We start from the raw sequence: 8,043 nt of genomic DNA, 5'->3' as shown, positions 1-8,043 counted from the left end.
TACACACACAGGTATACACACACACGTATACACACACAGGTACACACAAACACACGTACAACATACACAGGTACACACACAGGTACATACACACAGGTACACACACCCACGTACACACACGTACACACACACAGGTACACAACAACCGCCATTCGCCACTAAGTGGCGGTGACGTCACCACGACGCTTGTGCCAGGACATGTGCACCTTGAGGCCACGTGAAGTGTCGAACGCCCGCTGGCAGGAGGTCACGTGACAGACCCAGCAGGTGCCAAGGGTCGACTGACTGAGATGACTAAGATGAGTGACCGATTCACCACCTGTGCCCCCCCTACTGTGCCAACTTGCTGTGCACACACACACGCGTGCACACACGTAAACACACACATACACATACTCTTAGGTTTTTTTCGGTAAAGTCACGTAGGTAAAAATTTTAAATTAATAAAAGTAAAATAAAACAAATTACAAAATTCACGACGTTTCGGAGGCAACACAAGCCTCCGTCTTCAGGTGGAACCGTCACAGCCACGACAGCTGTATCAAGTAAATGAGAGATTGCAGGAGCTACCACTGCGTATATATAATGGTTGGAGAGGGGGGAAGGGCCAAGTACGGCACACTTTTTAAATCCTTTATATTAAGTTCGCGTGCTTGCGTGCTTGCTTGCTTGCTTAGGACCGTGCAAATCTTTCGGTCGTTTTTTAACCCACTTCCCGTGATCCAATCGAGCTGACATTTTCCACACAGACTCGTTGTACCAGACAATTATTGTTCGTGAAAAAAAATTCCCAAAATTTTACACTTTTTAGGCAAATTTTTTTTATTTTACATATATTCAAATAGAACGCATTCATGGCTTTGGCTGAACGTCAGAGTGTAAGAGCCCAGAGCGTAACCCCTCCACGGGCCGTGGTGGAGTAGCGCAGTTGGTAGCGCCCTCGCTTCCCATGCCAAAGGTCGCGGGATCGATCCCCGCGTCCTCCACAGGCGAATGTAGTTTTAAATCCTTTATATTAAGTTCGCTTGCTTGCTTAGGACCGTGCAAATCTTTCGCTCGTTTTTTAACCCACTTCCCGTGATCCAATCGAGCTGACATTTTGCACACAGACTCGTTGCGCGAAACAATTAATATTCGTGAAATTTTTTTTCCAAAATTTTACACTGTTTAGGGAAAACAAATTAAATATTTAATTACCAATTGTTTAATACTGGCAGACAATCATCTGACCCATAGGTGGCAGCCATCTCAAGCCAGAGGACGAGAGGACTCTAGCCGCCACGCAATAAAGGATTTAGAGTGAAAAACTTTGTTTTTACGGGTTATACTTATTATTAATATGGTAAGGTGAGGCTTAAGAGGGTGAGCCTTTGGAAAACATGACAAACGTGTGAATAAGTATAACCCGTAAAAACAAAGTTTTTCACTCTAAATCCTTTATATGCGTGGCGGCTAGAGTCCTCTCGTCCTCTGGCTTGAGATGGCTGCCACCTATGGGTCAGATGATTGTCTGCAGTATTAAGCAATTGGTAATTAAATATTTAATTTGCTTTCCCTAAACAGTGTAAAATTTTGGGAATTTTTTTTCACGAACATTAATTGTCTCGCACAACGAGTATGTGTGCAAAATGTCAGCTCGATTGGATCACGGGAAGTGGGTTAAAAAACGACCGAAAGATTTGCACGGTCCTAAGCAAGCAAGCAAGCGAACTTAATATGAAGGATTTAAAAAAGAAAAACAAGTAAAAAACTAAAACTGGTCAAACAACAAACTGGCTGTCTACACACACACACACACGTACACACACACGTACACACACACGTACACACACGTACACACACACGTACACACACACATACACGTACACATACACACACACGTACACATACACGTACACATACACGTACACACACACGTACAAACACACGTACACACACACGCACACACACATACACGTACACACACACGTACACATACACGTACAAACACACGTACACACACGCGTACACACGTACACACACACACGTACACACACACGTACACACACACGTACACACACACGCACACACACGCGTACACACACACGTACACACGTACACACACACACGTACACACACACGTACACACACACATACACACACTCACAGGATAGCCTTCCCACATTGAGGGTCACGACACATTTATACTTAACGCGATCTAACCCCAAACACATTAATCGGTCGCAAAAGACGACTACGTGTTAAAGCACTTGACCCAACAGTCTGTTACAGGCTACACGGGGGATCTTTGTCTTTTGTATATATGCGTGTGTGTGTTCATGCGTGGTGCTGGCCACCCACCCCCTCGTGTGCCGTGCCGGCCTTCATTGGTGCTACTCGCTAACAGCACTTGCCCCAACAGTCTGTTACAGGCTACACGGGGGATCTTTGTCTTTTGTATATATGCGTGTGTGTGTAGATGAGTGGTGCTGGCCACCCACCCCCTCGTGTGCCGTGCCGGTCTTCATTGGTGCTACTCGCTAACAGCACTTGCCCCAACAGCCTCTTGCAGGCTACACGGGAGTGGGGGTATCTTTATTTTTGCTCGTGTGTGTTTGTTTGTGTGTCCACATCGTTCCATACATTCCAGGATCTCACAATTACGCAAGCTGTGCGTGTATCGATGCCAAGCAGGCGAGGTGTGTGTGTGTGTGCTCTTTGACTGCGGCACAGATTTCACCTTTAATCTTCGTGCGGTATAATTTAAAGGGCAATCATTTCCCCGGCTTCCCCCGATCATTTGCACACTAATGTGACTTGCTCTCCGTTCGCGCGCGCACGTGTGTGTGTGCCTGTGTGTGTGTGCCTGTGTGTGTGTGCCTGTGTGTGTGTGTGCCTGTGTGTGTGTATATGCCTGTGTGTGTGCGCGTGTGTGTGTGTGCCTGTGTGTGTGTCTGTGTGTGTGTGCCTGTGTGTGTGTGCCTGTGTGTGTGTGTGCCTGTGTGTGTGTATATGCCTGTGTGTGTGCGCGTGTGTGTGTGTGCCTGTGTGTGTGTCTGTGTGTGTGTGCCTGTGTGTGTGTGTGCCTGTGTGTGTGTGTGTGCCTGTGTGTGTGTATATGCCTGTGTGTGTGCGCGTGTGTGTGTGTGCCTGTGTGTGTGTCTGTGTGTGTGTGCCTGTGTGTGTGTGCCTGTGTGTGTGTGTGCCTGTGTGTGTGTATATGCCTGTGTGTGTGCGCGTGTGTGTGTGTGCCTGTGTGTGTGTGTCTGTGTGTGTGTGCATGTGTGTGTGCCTGTGTGTGTCGTGGGGAGCGGTAGTGTAGCGGTTAGCGCGCTGCGCTATGAACCTGGCGACCCGGGTTCGATTCCCGCTCACGGCTAACACCAGTGACGATTATCTGAACCGGTTCTGGGCCTCCCCTAGGTCGACTCAGCCTTAAGTGAGTACCTGGTGCGGTGTGTAAACATCGCCACTGGGGAGACAAAGGCGGTCGGGCGTGGTGCTGGCCACCCACCCCCTCGTGTACCGTTCCGGCCTTCATAGGTGCTCGCTAACAGCACTTGCCCCTACAGTCTGTTAAGGCTATACGGGGATCTTTGTCTTTGTCTTTTGCCTGTGTGTGTGTGTGCCTGTGTGTGTGTGTGCCTGTGTGTGTGTGCCTGTGTGTGTGTGTCTGTGTGTGTGTGCGTGTGTGTGTGTGCCTGTGTGTGTGCGCGTGTGTGTGTGTGCCTGTGTGTGTCTCTGTGTGTGTGCCTGTGTGTGTGTGTCTGTGTGTGTGTGCGTGTGTGTGTGTGCATGTGTGTGTGCCTGTGTGTGTGTGTCACTGTGTGTGTGTGTATGCCTGTGTGTGCGCGTGTGTGTGTGCGTGTGTGTGTGTGCCCGTGTGTGTCTCTGTGTGTGTGCCTGTGTGTGTGTGTCTGTGTGTGTGCGTGTGTGTATGTGCCTGTGTGTGTCTGTGTGTGTGTGTGCCTGTGTGTGTCTGTGTGTGTGTGCCTGTGTGTGCCTGTGTCTATGTGTGTGTGTCTGTGTGTGTGTGTGTGTGCCTGTGTGTGCGTGCGTCTGTGTGTGGAGCGGTAGTGTAGGGGTTAGCGCGCTGCGCTACTAACCTGGCGACCCGAGTTCGATTCCCGCTCATGGCCAACACCCTGTGACGATTATTTGAACCGGTCCTGGGCCTCCCCTAGGTCGACTCGGCCTCAAATGAGTACCTGGGACAGCGTGGAGATCGAAGAAGAAGAAAATAAACACGCAGAGACGGGAAGGAAAACAACGTCAAGGGTCTTCACCGAAACACCCAAAGAGCATTATTAAGGGCTCAATAAATAGTGGGAAGGGGGAGGAGGGGTCACAAGACATTCGGACCACCCTGCAGAATTGCCTCTCGACCACATCACCAGACACCTGGGCTGGCCAAACTCCACCACGTGGTGACGACAGTCATTGTGTGGTGAAATACCCCAACGCGGCATCCAAGCAGAGGTCGCAAACGGGTTTTGATTCCTTACCCGTACCCGGCCGCACCAGGGTCGCAAACGGGTACGGGTAGGGTATGGGTATCGGGTACCCGATTGCGACCTCTGGGATGAAGCCATGTTGCAGGCGTGGGTGGGTTGATTCTAGGAACTTGAATTGTCAGAAGATACAAGACGTTGGGAAATGAGTGACAAACGGTGACTCACCAGTGACTCACGGCCTACCCGTACCCGGCCGCACCAGGGTCGCAAACGGGTACCCGTACCTGGCCGGGTACGGGTAGCCGGGTATCGGGTAGGGTACGGGTATCGGGTACCCGGTTGCGACCTCGGCCTCCAAGGCAAAATGTGCTGCCCTTATCATCCAGCAGTGGAGTGACACACATTGTCCGTGTGTCGATGCAGTGGCATCATGGGATGCGACTGCATGATGCATGTGCACGGGAAGTGCAGTGCCAATATCAGAGGTCGCAAACGGGTTTTGATTCCTTACCCGTACCCGTACCCGGTCGCACCAGGGTCGCTTTCGTGACTGCAGGGATTCATCTTCTTGGTTCTTTCGGTAAAGTCACGTAGAAAGGAAATGAAAAAATAAAACATAATAAAATACAATTTTCACGACGTTTCGGCCACAACGCAAGCAGCCGTCCTCAGGTGAAGAACAGGTCTGACGCTGAACAGGTCAGATGCTGTCTTTCCGACAGATCTGTTCTTCACCTGAGGACGGCTGCTTGCGTTGTGGCCGAAACGTCGTGAGAATTGTATTTTATGATGTTTTATTTTTATTATTTTATTATTTCCCTTCTACGTGACTTTACCGAAAGAACCAAGAAGATGAAAGATAGGCAATCGGGGTAAATGGTTCACCACTTTTGTGCAACAAGGAGGCTTCGGTTTCTGGAGAGCCAAGATCAAACTTAATTTGGAGCTTTCGTGACTGCAGGAATTACTCTTTGGTTCTTTCGGTAAAGTCACGTATAAGGATAAAATAATAAATTAAATACTAGCATACGACGCTTCGATTGCAACACAAGCAATCATCATCAGGTATAAATGAAATAGAAACACAAATCTAGTATACTTAGAAATGTAATGTAATACCACAGAGAGAGTCGGATAACATAACAGTCAACACCCTACCTGGTTGATTACGTTCTTCCTGAGAATGCTAAATTTGAGAGAGAGATTAAACACAGAACCAGAGACATATAGACAGACATATAAGTAGAGACAGATATCACAGAGATACATAGAGAGAGACACACACATAGGCACACAGAGAAACCACGTCTCTGTGTCGAGGCCTTAAATAGAGAGAGGGGACGGAGAGAGAGAGAATGCTTAGAGAAATTAGCATGTCAATGAGTGGCACGCTGCAGAGAGGGAGATGGACAACAGCCGAGACACACAGAGAGAGCAGAACATAAGAACGACAAAAACGAGTGGAGACAGAGAAAGTACACTAAATCAAATAAACCTGATAATTGGTTTTTTACCCTTCTATCTGGCAACAAAACTGACACATTTTTACAAGGAGTCATGTTTGTATATACCGCAATACCTGCAGTCATATTACAAACAAAAGACATAACTCTGATAATGTAAAAAGGTAAAAAACAATTATCATATTTTTACTGGCAAATAAACCGAGCCAAATTTCGAAATATAATGCAATGCAACACAGAGAGGCTCGGTCAACACTTACAAATTTCACACTTAACTTCCCAATTTAGCAATCTTTGGAAGAACGTAATCAACCAGGTGGCCAGAATTGTAGTCGATAGCAGAGAGCGTTCCCATGACCGCCCAGGCAGCACGAGAAGCGTTGCGAGCGCATTCAATGGAATTGGCTCCACGGATAAGAATCGACAACGCTAAACGCGACGGGGTTGCAAACGTAGGATTGACACGTCTGCCGCCCGAGATAAAGGAGACAGATGAGGAGGGGAGGGATGGAGAGAGGCATCGACTGGGTTGTCTCCGAGTTGAAAGTGACCTCGGTTCTCACCCCCCCCCCCCCCCCACGTGCTCCACCATTGATTTCGCCACCCCCCCCCCCCCCCCACGGTGGTGACGAAGACATTGGAGTGTCAGCACCTCGGGCCAAGCAGTGGCTATGAGATGTTAACTACCTCGCCTGGTGTGCAGGAGGTCGTGGGTTCGATCCCGACCCTGGCGCCTGCTGTTGTATATTTGGAGTTTGCGTGTCTCTCTCTCTCATCATCATCACGGTGGCTAGGAGATGTTAACTACCTCGCCTGGTGTGCAGGAGGTCGTGGGTTCGATCCCTACACTGACGCCTGCTGCTGTATATTTGGAGTTTGCTTGTCTCTCTCTCTCTCATCATCATCACGGTGGCTAGGAGATGTTAACTACCTCGCCTGGTGTGCAGGAGGTCGTGGGTTCGATCCCGACCCTGACGCCTGCTGCTGTATATTTGGAGTTTGCTTGTCTCTCTCTCTCTCATCATCATCACGGTGGCTAGGAGATGTTAACTACCTCGCCTGGTGTGCAGGAGGTCGTGGGTTCGATCCCGACCCTGGCGTCTGCTGCTGTATATTTGGAGTTTGCTTGTCTCTCTCTCTCTCATCATCATCACGGTGGCTAGGAGATGTTAACTACCTCGCCTGGTGCGCAGGAGGTCGTGGGTTCGATCCCGACCCTGACGCCTGCTGCTGTATATTTGGAGTTTGCTTGTCTGTCTCTCTCTCTCTCATCATCATCACGGTGGCTAGGAGATGTTAACTACCTCGCCTGGTGTGCAGGAGGTCGTGGGTTCGATCCCGACCCTGACGCCTGCTGCTGTGTATTTGGAGTTTGCGTGTCTCTCTCTCTCTCCGTGGTCGTGTGGATTTTTCTCCGGGTCCTCCTCTGCTGTGCACATCCACACGACGATGATGGTGATGATGATGAAGCCACTTTCGTTGAGCGATCATTTGCGATGGCCAGGGTCGCCTCTGAGGAAGTGCTCAGCCGTGGGGCCTTACCTGATTGAACATAAAAAAAGTTAACCCGTAAAAACAAAGTTTTTCACTATAAATCCTTTATATGCGTGGCATCGGTTTTATTTTATTATTCATTTATCTTTTTCTTGAGTAAGAGTTTCATTTTGATCACATTGGTATTTTAAATTAAATATGAAAAACATTTTTTTCTAAAAAGTGGAAAATTTTGTACAAAAAATTTCACGAAAATAAATTGTCACGCACAACGAGTCTTTGTGGAAAATGTCAGCTCGATTGGATCACGGGAAGTGGGTTAAAAAACGACCGAAAGATTTGCACGGTCGTAAGCGCGCAAGCAAGCACGCAAGCAAGTGAACTTAATATAAAGGATTTTTAAAAGGAGTTTTTGTTGTAGTTTTGAATTGGGTTTTCCTTTTTTAAATAACGGACAATATTTTTACGGCGATTGCAACACTTTGCTCGGGTTTAGCAACGTGGCCTTGCGGCTCTGTTGGCACAGACCAGAGGGTCCCACAGGGCAGGCTGGTTGTAAAGTAATGCTCCGTTGAAATCAGATTACAGACCGCTCCGCGTATGCAGCGTTATGTTACGCCACCGCGTGTGAGACGTGGTTCGATCCACTGCTG

Source organism: Lethenteron reissneri, chromosome 60 (assembly GCF_015708825.2).
Source record: "Lethenteron reissneri isolate LAM-NWPU_2019-01 chromosome 60, ASM1570882v1, whole genome shotgun sequence".
Classification (NCBI taxonomy): Eukaryota; Metazoa; Chordata; class Hyperoartia; order Petromyzontiformes; family Petromyzontidae; genus Lethenteron; species Lethenteron reissneri.
This window is presented reverse-complemented; position numbering follows the sequence as displayed.